This window comes from Choloepus didactylus, chromosome 5 (genome assembly GCF_015220235.1).
Source record: "Choloepus didactylus isolate mChoDid1 chromosome 5, mChoDid1.pri, whole genome shotgun sequence".
In the NCBI taxonomy this organism is placed as follows: Eukaryota; Metazoa; Chordata; class Mammalia; order Pilosa; family Megalonychidae; genus Choloepus; species Choloepus didactylus.
Window position 1 is genome coordinate 148,308,309 of NC_051311.1, and position 12,323 is coordinate 148,320,631.

A 12,323-nucleotide genomic window follows, 5' to 3' on the forward strand; every position below is an offset into this window, starting at 1 on the left:
GACTCATCTTTGGTCATGTGTATGAACTTATGCAAAGCCTCCTTCCTGAGAAGATACAGAATTTGGCAAATGCATGGAGAGTCCCTCACATGAACCTGTTTCTAGCAAACTGTATAAAAGTACATTGGTGGTAACTGATTTCCCAATTCAAAATAAGGAATAAAGAACCAATGCCCATTTACTGAATGAGATGTCTCTAACGGTCTGCTACTGTGCTCCTCCCAGGAGGCACAATAGTAGATGGCTGAGTCTTGCTTTTCAACACTGTGAATGGTGAGAGTGGATGTAGACATTTCGGGTATCTTGTCCACCTCAAATTTGTCCTGCGTGATGCCTGATTCCATTTTTACGGTGTTGTCAGATGAAATGTACAGCAGGTGCTGCATAGCTTCACCGGGTTTTTCTTGATACCAATGTATGGATATTGCAGAAATTAGTACTCCAGATACCACACATTCCAGGCGGGCTGTTTTTAATCGCATTTTAGTACTGGACAGTTGAGGTTGCTCTAGTTTAACTGCACCATATACACACCCTGAAAGAAAACAAAGAAGAGAAAATAAATTTAAAACTTTGAATTTAAAACGTAAATGACAAAAATAGAGAATACCTTAAAAGGATTTGGGGGAAGAAAAAGAACTTACAAGCACCAAGGGCTGCCAGAGTTAATGCCTGGAAAAATGACAGCATGTCTCAAGGAACTCTGCTCTCCTTCAGCACTGCCTGGAACCAGCACTGAGAAGAGTTTCAGATTGTTGTAGTTTGGGGGAGTCAACCGAGTTCAACTTCTCATTGGTGAGGATGAAGTGGGGCCTCCCCATACAGCTCTCTTGCCTCTTCACCACCTGTTAGCACAACATCCTCCACTTTAGATCACACTGCATAGTACAGACCACCACAGAACTCTGAAATGACTCATCTATTAAACTACATTCATCCAGCTCCTACCTTGTGCAAGACATTGAGCTAAGTTCTCTATAAGATGCAAGGATATGGCACCTGATCATGGAGAGCTGTCTAGTGGGAAGAGGGACATGAGTTAATACTATCATCTTGGTCTTCTCTCTTTTCTCCCACTGCCCACCACAGAGTGAATCCTCAAAGTGCGGAACAGTGGGTGGCAGGGGCTGTGTCGTGCACCACTGGGCCCATGGAGAGCTTATCCTCAACCAGCTGGGCAGACTCTGGTTCATCAATCTGCTTACCTTTGTTCAGTTACTCACATATTCTGCAGAAGAGGGTCCCACTGGCCACCTTCAAGAGTCCGATACACCATTCCAGTTTAAGTTTGCTTCTTGTGAAGGTTCAGGTTTATGTCCTCTCCCCCACTGTTTTTATCACTACTGAACCATGCCCTCCTCTGTAAAACAGTGTTTTCTCTTTCTTTAGTCCTGATTTTCCTTTTGTCTGATTTTCTTTATCTAACTAATGATGTTTAATCTCTCCTGGAGTATTTTTATGGACTGTTCTTCCCCAGTAAACCCCTTAAAAGTTGTTGTTTTCTGGATTTCTGCTCATTTTACCTACTCTTCCTGAGTGGTTTCTTCCTCGTTCTTGGCTTTAACTATCTCTGGGTGGGCAGAAGAGAATAACGTGTCCATACCTTTCTCCTGAGCTCCTTATCCACATACACAGCTGACAGTCGGGCATCTTCAAGTATGTCTAGCAGAGGACATCAAATGAATTTATAAACAGTCCATACCCATCCCTTCTTCCCATCTCAAGGAAAGATATTGCTATCCACTTTGCCCAACCCAGAAACATGGGTGTTAGCCAGAATTCTCTCCTCTAATTCATTACATCCAAGTGCTATGGATTTTGCCTCCTAAATATTTCTTGACTCTACTGCTGCCTCCTCACTACTCTCCCACTTCAGTATTCATGGGTTGTCTGCATTAATTAATCACAGTCTGAACACATCTCCAGGGAGTTCTCTCTGGGCATCTCCACACCTCCAATCTTGGCTCCTCCAACCCAACTTCCCCACAACCACAGGACTGATCTGATCAAGTCACTTCCCTGCCAGGCACTGCATCTGAGGACAAAGTCCAGAGTTCTTAAGTTACGAGGTTCTCTCTAATGTGGCCACTACTTCCCTGCCATTCTCTACCTGGAATTCTATGATCCAGTCCTCCTGGTTGACTTGCAGTTCCTGGACTGCCCTTTCCTCATTTTCCTGGCTAATTCTGATTCATTGTTTGGGGCTCAACTCAGGCATCATCTCCTCTGAGAAGATCCAGGAAGTCTTGGGTGCTTCCTAGTAGCACCACCTTGTGCTTCCTTCTCTCCTAGCACCTTTTGTACATACGTGGCCCACTTACCAGGTCTCCAGGGGAGTGAAACCATGTCTTATTTATATTTGAATTCCCAGGGGTCCGTTGAATGAAAGGCTGAAAGGATGAGTGGATGAATGGACATCAAAGCATTTCTTTTTCTCTACTGTCAATGAAACATAACCATTTAAAGTAATTTTTTTTTAAAAGAGTTACCAAGTAAAACACACTAAAGGCTTTATATGTGCCAAGGATTTTATAGCCATTATTATATTTAACTCCATAAATTCATATTATCCCCATGGGGCCTTTGTGGAAGAGGTAGGAAAATGTTTCAAGGTTAAAACAGTTCATCAGTGACAGATTTAGAATTGACACTTAATTCTGTCTGGCTCCAAAGTCTGTGCTCTTTATTTATATATCTCTCTCTGCTTCAGTTTTCTCATCTATCCAATGAGAATAAAATCAGGACTTACTGGTGTTTTATGAGGAATAGAGTGCTTAGGACAGAGCCTGACATAGAGTCAGCCCTCAACAACTGATGGTCATGGCTGTTATTCTGTCACGTTGCCTCTGATAAACATACCACAGGCCAATAGCAGAAATGAACCAGTCAGTGCATGCTGAGGCCCTCATTTAAGGACAGATTAGTTGGATTACTCCCAAAAGCAAGTAGTGACTGGGAGAGTGAAAGATCTTGAGACCATTTCTTAGGAATAGAAGTTTAAGAATCTGGCAGTGATTACTCTGAAGATGAGATGACTTAGAGAAGACATAACCTTGGTCTCTAAATATGGGTGACACCCAGGGACTGACACTAAAGTCAAGGGGTATGAATCAAAGAGCGAGGTCTGAGGTGCTATTATCATCTCCGTTTTGGAGATGAGGAAATCGTGTCCTGAAGACTTGAGTCGTCACCCAAGATCAGAGAGCTCATAAGGGGTAAAGCAGGAGTTAGGGAGGGGAACGGTGGAGGTTTAGGGCACATGGAGACTCAGCAGTGGTGGTGTCCATCTCCACAGGGTGGGTCAACTCTTGGGCAACATGAGAGACTTTGCTCTATGAGGAGATGAGTGAGGGGCTGGCCCGACAGGATCACCTGCTGGCAGAAGTCACTCCTCTCTGGAGTCAGGCACACAGAGAGGTGCAGGAAGAGCAAAGGGCCCTTCCTCTTGGGTGCCCCTCCGGTTTTCTTCTATTTAGGCAATGGGGAAGATGAAATCTGGAAACAGTAGAAGTAAGTTTCAGCCCCTGTTCCCACACACTGGGAGGTCCTGGCTCTGACTGAGACCCTCAGTGGGGGTTGGGTGGTTGGGCTCTTTCAGCAGCCAGGTGTGTCCTCACGACAAACCTCTCTCCACCAAGGTCACGGAAAGAGACTGTCAGCCAAGGACCTCAGGACCCACTTCCCTCAGAGCCATTTGCTTTTCCTTCCACTGGTCGTTTTTATTGATTCTGCTGGGCCATATGTAAACTTTGAATTTTCACTTGAAAAGGAGTTTGACTTCTGTGTAGACCTCAAAGGGCTGCTTTTTTTTCCCTTTCAATTCCCCACGTAGACTAGCAAAGGTGTTTCCTGTTTGATGCTGGAAGAAAATTATACCGTTTTTCTTTTCTTATTTTTCTGTTCAAGAAGTTGAATGGTTTTACAAGAAAGCACAGTCATATCTTATTTGTATGATTTGTTTTAATACAGAAATCATAGTGACGTCGTTTTTGTAGCCATTTGGTTAAACCACCTCATTTTACAGATAAGAGAATAGAGACCCCGAGAGGCTGGGGATCCAGCCCGAGTCCCACGTTGGGACGGTGTTCGAGGAGAAGTGGGAGGCCGAGGGCCCGATACCTCATCCAGGGTTCAGTGCACCCCCTGCCACGGATTCCTGCTGCACCCTCAGCTCAAGGGCCAGCGGGGACAAATGGAGGCGGGCGCTGAGCTGCTGGCAGGGTTGTTTCCTGTGCTCCGATGGTGAATCTTCCACCAAAAAGTGATAGTAGTCGGGGTAAGAATTTGGAACCTGGAATCAGCAGCGGGCTGCCATCTCGATTTTCCAAACATTTTGTGGAAAATCTTCAAGGACTCCTCCCATGAAGTCGTTAACAAATTATTTTGTGTGTGCTTTTTTCAGGGGAGATAGTCAGATCCACAAACTGTCTATCACAGTGCTGTTCGCTAGGAATCAATGTGAGCTGCAGGGGCAAGCCATAAACTTAACATTTTCTGGTTGTCACATTAAAAACCGTAAAGAAACAGGTGAAATTAGTTTTAATCATATTTTTACCTGATCCAAGATATCCACACTATTATAATTTCAACATCCATCAATATAAAAATGAACAATGAAATATTTTGTATATTTTTCATACTAATTCTTCAGAATGTGGTTTGTATTTTACACTTACAGCACATCTCAGCTTCATCTCTTGGACTGGACACTTTTCTAGAGCTCCACAGGCCCAAGTGGCTAGTTATCCTAAAAATAAGTAAGAAACATTGAACTGGATGATCTTGATCAAAGTTGCTGTCAGCTGGATAGGTCCCTGAGAAAGAAACTCAGCATGGGAAGGAGGCTGAGGACCTACAGGGACACAGGAAGGCTGAAAGGAGGGCAAGGAGACCCCACAGGGCTCTGCCTCTTGAGCAGGTGGAGCAACATGGGCAGTGTCCTAGAGGTGCTGGGATGAGCTGGGATTTGCGGGTGGGAGACGACAGGTTATGGCCTGTGCAGCTGCTTCCCTGATGGGACAAAGAAGTAACTGCTGAGAAAAGTTGGAGAGGGAAGGGAGAGGCTGAAGAGTGAGAGGAGAGACATAAATCAGATGCAAGTTGACACACTAGAGGTGATAAATGGCCAGCATTCTAAATAAATGCTTGAAGAATGGTGACAGAATAGTAATGACAGTGGTAGCTAGCATTGATTGACCACCCTCTACATTTAGCACTGCTCTCATGGATGTATGCTCATGTTTTTACTAAATCCTCAAAATAGTCCTGTGGGATAATTATTAATATCCTCAGGATAAAGTTGAGGAAAGCAAAGTTGTTATTTTAGGTAACATTTCCAAGGCCACACACCGAAAGGGAATTGGGGTTGGGATGGGAAGCTGGGTCTGGCTGGTGGATCTCAGGCTGCATTTAGGCAATTGCAGCAACAGGGCGGGGAGTGTGCTGTTGACTGCCTGGGAGCAAGGGGCCCGCACAGGCAGCCACCTCTCCCCCAAACCCGTGCCCACCATCTGAGCCGGCATTGGTGGTGTTTCCAGGGAGGGCCCATTAGAAGCAGGAGGAGAATTAAGATGCCTGAAAGTAGCATAAGGATTGTTATTTCACCTCCCTTTCCTCCTCTAACAAGGGACTTCCCAGGGTTGCATGGAAAGCAAACAAAATAATGAGCACACAACGACTACTTCTCTTTGTACAGCTTCTGCTCATTGTTAGATAAAGATATTCTTCATATATTAAGGACCTTATGAATGAAATCATTTTTCCCATTATAGTTCTTCAGACTTAATTTAAATGTACAAAAACTTAGAGGATTTCAAATAGTTATAGACTCTACTAAATCATAAACTCTGTTTTCCCTAATGTTGTTCTCGTCAATCTTTTCATTGTTTGAGTATACTTTAGAGATGAAACAAGATAGGACACCCTGCAAAACTCTCATGGTCATCTGCCTGACTTTTCAGGTCATCTCTTTCTCTGCAGTTTCCTTCTTTCTCCCCAAAATCTATGTGGTCACTAGGATCCAGGATCTCCTTGTCAGTTCCACATGCACTTCAGTCCCTGAGTTTGCTTCGGCAATTACAGAACACTCAAGTGACTTAATGAAAGATGCTATCAGACATAGTTCAAGGACCTAAAGTTTCTTTAAAGGCAAAGGATATGATTACATGGCACTGGCTACACAAAGCAGGAAATGAGATGCCTGATCCCCAGGATGCCACCACCTCCCTGGGGCACAGCTGGGGTGAAGCTCCCCTGTGCCCTTCCCATGTGGAGCCTCCTGGCCTCCCAGTCCCACTTCCTGTTACCAGACTCTGCTTACAGTCCTGCCAGCTCACCAGGTGGAACTTACCAGTGCAAGGCTCCCTTGGCATTTCCTATATGTGTATTTAGGATTTTGTGGATCGAGGGTTGATGTCCTGGGTGGCTGTGGGCTGTGACACGGCTAAGGCTGCCTGAGGTCCAGATCACTCCATCCTCAGGGTGACTGTGTGGGGCCCGGGGCTTCAGGACTCCAAAGCCGGTGGCTTCTGGCTGAGAGGAAAATCTCCTGTTTACCACAATGAGACTGACACACAGGATCATTTTCTACATTTGCCACAACATGAAAAGTGTCAGGTTTAAGGCCCTTCATGTGGGAGCCATCTTTCTTTGGACCTGATACTAACAGAACTTTACAGGTTTTGTGTGTTTTGATATTCAGTGCTTGAATTAAATCACTTTTATTTCCAGTGCTGGTTTTAAAATCGTGTTTCAGAAACTCAAATTCTTATTTAAGTCTATTTCATTCTCTATCTTTTTGATAATTTTAAGTCCATTTTTTCTATTTCCTCACTAGTAGATCCCCATGGATTAGGAGTCCTGGTGGTTTCCCACACTGTTGCATCTTCTTGTGCTCTGAGAAATTGTAACAGACAGAAGTGTGGGTGCTAGGGCCAAATCCATCTCTCAGTCCGTGATCATGGAGACATCACTGACCCAGCCTCTAGACCTAGAAATCAGCCATGCATGGGGCATATGTCGCTCGGGCTCCTGGACAGCCTTTGAAGCCCCAGCCACCCCATCCCCTCATTGTGTCACATAATCACCTTCCAGTGGGTTGTGCAGCTTCACTTGCACCTGCCACATTCTATGCCCTATTTTGGTAGCCCCACTGAAATATAGCTTTTATATTAAGTGCAGGTGTGCCACTTTAATTAATTTAAATATTTCATCTATCACTTCTACATGTTTGTAGCTGGAGAGGGCACCAGTGCAGCCAACCCTCACTCTGTGTTCTTGACCTAAAACTCACTGCTCATTAAATTTCTTTTTCTCTTATTTTAATTACTTTTAATAAACCTTATTATTTTTTCTTTGTCTCCTAAACTTATTCCCATGTTGGACTGCTAATCTCCACTTAATTAAATTGAATAAATAACCCAGATGGAAAGTTTCAAGATGGTGAAACTCTGAAGCATGAAACACTCGAGCCTTTCTTTTCTCTTGGGAATGGGATTCAGGCAAGGATGCCAGTCATCTTTGTAGTTGTTAAATATAACACTGGATGTCTTAACCTATGCCTTAACAATAGGAAAGGGAAAAAAAGTTAGAAGGATTATAAGGATTAAAAAGTAGAAAGATTGCAGATGCTATAAACATACATGCAGAAAATCTAAGAGAGTCAATTAAATTAATTTTAATTCTGTTTTAAACAGAATAACTTTGGCAGTGGTCTGGGATAGATTCTCTCAAAAATAAATATATAAGTAGAAGACAATGTTTGGCACACCTTCTAAAATCAATTTTTCTCTATATTACCAATCATGTCAACAGTACGTTGGTTGTTCACGGCGGGGAAATAACTGTTTTTCCAACAGACACCAGTTTGAAGCTTTCATGAAGTCCAAAGTCTCCATTCAGTCATTTCCCACACTCCTGAGTAATGAATAAGCACCATTCCCAGACATCATCTCCAGACAATGATTGGATCAATGATTCAGCATAGCCAGCCTTCCCGTAAGGTTCTCCTAAATATCTCCCTTGTCAGACCAACCCCAGGTGACCTTGACTGTCCTGGGAAGCAGATAGAATGGGGCTCTCCCACCTCCTAGAGAGCTGAAGGATCTATGCTCTGAGGTAGATGGCTCTGTTAGGGCCTGAAGATCTCAGCTTGGTCTGTGGGAAGAGCCTGGGACAGTGGGGTACAGGGATACTGCTGCTCAGAGCAGGGGGGATGGAAAGGTGGAGGCTGGGTTTTGAGCTCAGGATTTTTACTGCTCAGAGTAAAGAAGTCAGGGCCAGGAAGTGAGGAGACAACGGCTGTCTACCCTGTGGCCCAGGGCTGCTCTCGGCAGGCACAGGCAGTTTTCAGCACAGGATAGAGGAAGTCTGAATCACCGTGCCTGTCCCACACCGCACAGTAATACACACCAGAATCACTTTCCTCCAGTTTTTGGACTACTAACTTGTAGCTCCTGTCTCTACCTGTATAAGCATCATATTTAGATTGCTTGATTCTAGAGTCCACCCAAAACTTTGAAGTACTGGGTTGGTAGTAGAGAAGGCGTTGTGGGGCCTTCCCCTCTTGGTGTTGGTACCAGTGGACGTAGTAGCTGTTTTGTCCAACAATATCACAAGTGATTACAACAGTTTCCCCAATCTCTCTGGTGACTGACCTCTTTCTCCATTCCAAGTTGGGAGCACTCTGACTGGCTGCAATGGGAACAACACAAAAAAGTAATAGGGAAGAGGTAATAGCAATTCCTTAAAAGAAAAGCCATACTTCAAAGAAACAGCCCATGAGCATCTATGCAACACACTTACCAGGAGCCAAGAAAGCTAGAAGTAGAGCCATAGCCCACAGCATGATCCTCTCTTGGGCTTTAGAAGCAAAGGCAACCAGGTGATGAAAGAAGGACTCCCTGTGAAAACTCAAATCCTACCCAAAAAGAAAGTCATCCAGGAGAAAGGGCAGCAGGTAGAGCTCTTCTTCCTAACTGGTATCACAGGCAGGGAGAAGAAGCTGAGCATCTGGGTCAGAAGACCTCCAAGCTATTTATACAGAAGGGGTGGGGGCTGGGACAGGGCTGGGAGAGGAGCCCTTACTCTGACTCAACCCACCTCCTGAGCGCCCTCTAGAGGCAGGCTGGGAGCAGCCCTCTCCGCAAGAAAGAGCCTGGAGCCCCAAGAGCTCGGAACTCCAAGCAGGTTGAGTGCAGGTTTCTTGTGTAGTTGAACCGTGGGCAAAGCTTGCCTGTTCCTGGTGCAGCGAGCAGTCCTAAAGCAGGCTAGCGTCCCTGGATTCCATTTCAATGTGTCCCTGGGGCTGTCCCAGCCTTGTCAGGAGAGGTCATATCCTTTCGACATCTGTAAGTAATTTTTGAAGCAAACAAGAACATCAAATGGAATAAACACTGAATCTGCTCTTTATAATTTATTTTAATTTAAAAATTAAATAAATCAATTATTTTGGTTGACATTTGGCTCCCAGAGAAGTTAAAGGAAAGTATGTGATTGGGGTACGGAGCGAGATGGAAATCAAGTTCTTAGAGGATTTCTGTTGATTCTTGAGTCAAAAGTGCCTGCCAGGTAGGGTTGCTGGGTTTAGTTAAAAAAAGAAAAAAAGTGAGCAATTCTTTGTTGTTTATCTGAAATTCAAATTTAACTGGGCATCCTGAATGGCTGCTGCAGGAGTGGCTCTGAAATCAAGAATGTCCCAGGAGATTACGCAGGACACACACTCATGTACCCTGATGCCCTGAGAAAGCTTTCTAGGGTAGAAATCTAATTTATGAATGAAAATGGAGAAACTTGCTATCACAGTAAAATGGAGAAAAAATCCTTATCAAAATGTAATGAAATTTACAGTAGTAAAAAGAGTGAACTACTGGAATGAGACCAGGGAGATCCATTGAACAAAATAGATCATCCAGAAAGAGAACCACATATATGTAATTTTTATTGTAAGAAAAAGTTGTACATTGAAATAGGAAATAGTCTCTTATGGGAATTGGCTCCCTGCATGAAAACAAATACTGTTGAAATGCTCCCTTACCACTCACAAATACATCTCAGTTGGAATAGAGATTTATGTGCTAAAACACACACACACACACACACACATTAGAATTTAAGGTTGATGGTTGCATATGAGCTGCAGTGAGCTAGGACTCTCTAGGCTCGACATCAAAAACAGACACCATATGGTAGATTTAACCTAAAATAACTATACAACTCTAGTGATCAAAAAAAATGCCAAAAATACATAAATAGCAAAGAAGGTCAATATTTTTAACATATTTAATAAAAGTTTAACAACCCAACATGGTATAAGACTTTGAAAAACACTACGAAAAGTATTAATACTCCAACAGAAGAATGGAAAGCCAACAAGAAGAGGTAAGAGAAAGAAAGAGAGAGAGAGAGAGACAATCTTAAATTGCATCATCTGGGCCTACAGTTTTTAGTAGTGATTATAGAATTTCATATATGTATATTTTTAAATACATATATATATATTTATCTTAATACTACTAGAAACCAAGACTTTCTATACATGGGTAAAGAAATATAAATGTCAAAATAGAAAATTTTAAGCAAAAACCCCCTGATCTTTAATTTGAAGCTGTTTTCTCTAAGAAATGTCCACTGAACAGAAAGCAATAACAATCTAGAAGTAATGAGCCCTAAAAGGTAATTTCAGGGTAACTAGAGCTGGATTGAGAAATAGCTTAATCCAGGTCTGGGGCAGGATATGTACAAGATAAGATTATGCCATCACATCATAACTGAAATCAAGGAAGCCATCAGAGACTTTCAACTCATGTGAAAGCACAGAGAAGCCAACTTGCAGTAGCCACAGATGGGACAATTCAAGCACCAAAAGAACAATACCTATAAAAATATCGATCGACAGCAAATACATTGTTCATTGATACATATATATGACAGATACTCCTATGCAAACAAAATAATGTCATGGGGGGGGGGTTGGTTAAGGCACCATCCCATTATTCCAAAAGCAGAAATACAAAAGAAAATTTATCAAATATTTACCTTGCCAATTCTGTATAAAGAGTTTTTCAGGATAGCACAGAGCTCATGAATGAAAGTTCTTCTGAATGGAAATATTATGACTAATAAAGGCGGAGAAATATTAAAATTAGAACACTATCATTAGGCGATCCCTAAGGATATTCTGAATTTAGATATCAATCATGCATGGGTTTATAGCTCTACCACATTCAGCAGGTACCTATCACTCCATTTTTCTATGCTCCCATATCTGTCTCTACACACAAACACACACACACACTCTCACTCTCTCCACCTCTATATCCATATCTTGATCTTTCTTGTGGTGTGTCTGTCTCCTGTCACTATTTATTCCTGTATATTTTCCTCTTTCTCTCTTCTCACCTCTGTCTTTCTCCTCAATTTCTTTCTCTCTCCTCTATCTCACAATCTCTCTCCATCTCTCTCTACACAGTTCTGTGTCTGTATCTGTCTTACCTCTTTCTACCTATCTCTGCTAACAATCACTCTTTCTCTATTTCTCTAATTGTGTCTCTCTTTGCATTTCTATCCACAAGGATAATAACTACTATAAAGTCTCTGCCTATTGGTCCAACATTTCTGCCATCTCAGGTTTGGCATCTGTTGACTGGCTTTACCCTTGCAAGATATTGATTATTTCCCTGGTTCTTTATACACTCAGTATGCACATTTTGATAATTTGTTCTGGACAATGGGTCTTGTTTAAATCCCAAGGAGAATGTTGAAATTGTTTTGTTTTTGCTTGTTGCTTGTTAACAGGCAATTGACCTAGTCAGGGTAGCAAGTTCCTATCTGCATTTGGTAGGCTGTGGTTCCCACACCAGTTCAAGATTTCGCAGCCTTTGCGGGAGTATTCAGCGCTGTCCTGTGCCTCCACCAACAAGTGGGTGGGGCCTATGTCCTGGGCAGTGGTTTATCTTATAGTGCAGTTTGCAAAGCCTTTGGTAGGCTGCTTAGAGCCAGCTCTATGCATGTGCATCTAGGAGGTGAACCCAGGGGTCCACACACCATTGTGTGATTGCTTTCTCAGTCTCCCTCTGCTCTGCAGTCTCCCCAAGGCAGTCCAATCCACAGCCATTCCTGCTCCTGTCCTGGGAGACGTGGGGCTTTAGTGAGCTTACTCTGCAGTGCACTTCCCTCCGCTGTGACTGCCTCTGGCACCAAGCAGTGAAAGGGTAAAGAGAAGAGACAACAGGAGTCTCTCCATGCTCTTGGGCCCACAGTTCCTCTATCAGAGGGAAGGCTTCTTGTCCCCAATTGTTTTAGGCTCCTGTCTATCAACTACTGCT

The 12,323-nt window shown here is 43.2% G+C and overlaps 1 long non-coding RNA gene and 1 gene segment (V, D, J or C); both read right to left on the reverse strand.

The window, feature by feature from the left end:
- The window catches only part of LOC119534592, a 140,512-nt gene that overhangs the window by 99,583 nt on the left and 28,606 nt on the right, over nucleotides 1–12,323 (reverse strand).
- Nucleotides 692–8,982, reverse strand: LOC119534595. 5 transcript variants are annotated; one of them, XR_005217067.1, is made up of 8 exons: nucleotides 8,803–8,982; nucleotides 8,655–8,691; nucleotides 6,350–6,531; nucleotides 4,677–4,747; nucleotides 2,322–2,439; nucleotides 1,604–1,662; nucleotides 949–1,360; nucleotides 692–845 (listed from the first exon to the last, which is right to left on the reverse strand). It is a non-coding gene; the product is annotated as an uncharacterized LOC119534595 (long non-coding RNA). The 5 variants fall into 5 exon arrangements; XR_005217066.1 differs by having other exon boundaries at nucleotides 949–1,662; XR_005217068.1 differs by having other exon boundaries at nucleotides 949–1,017; nucleotides 1,224–2,439.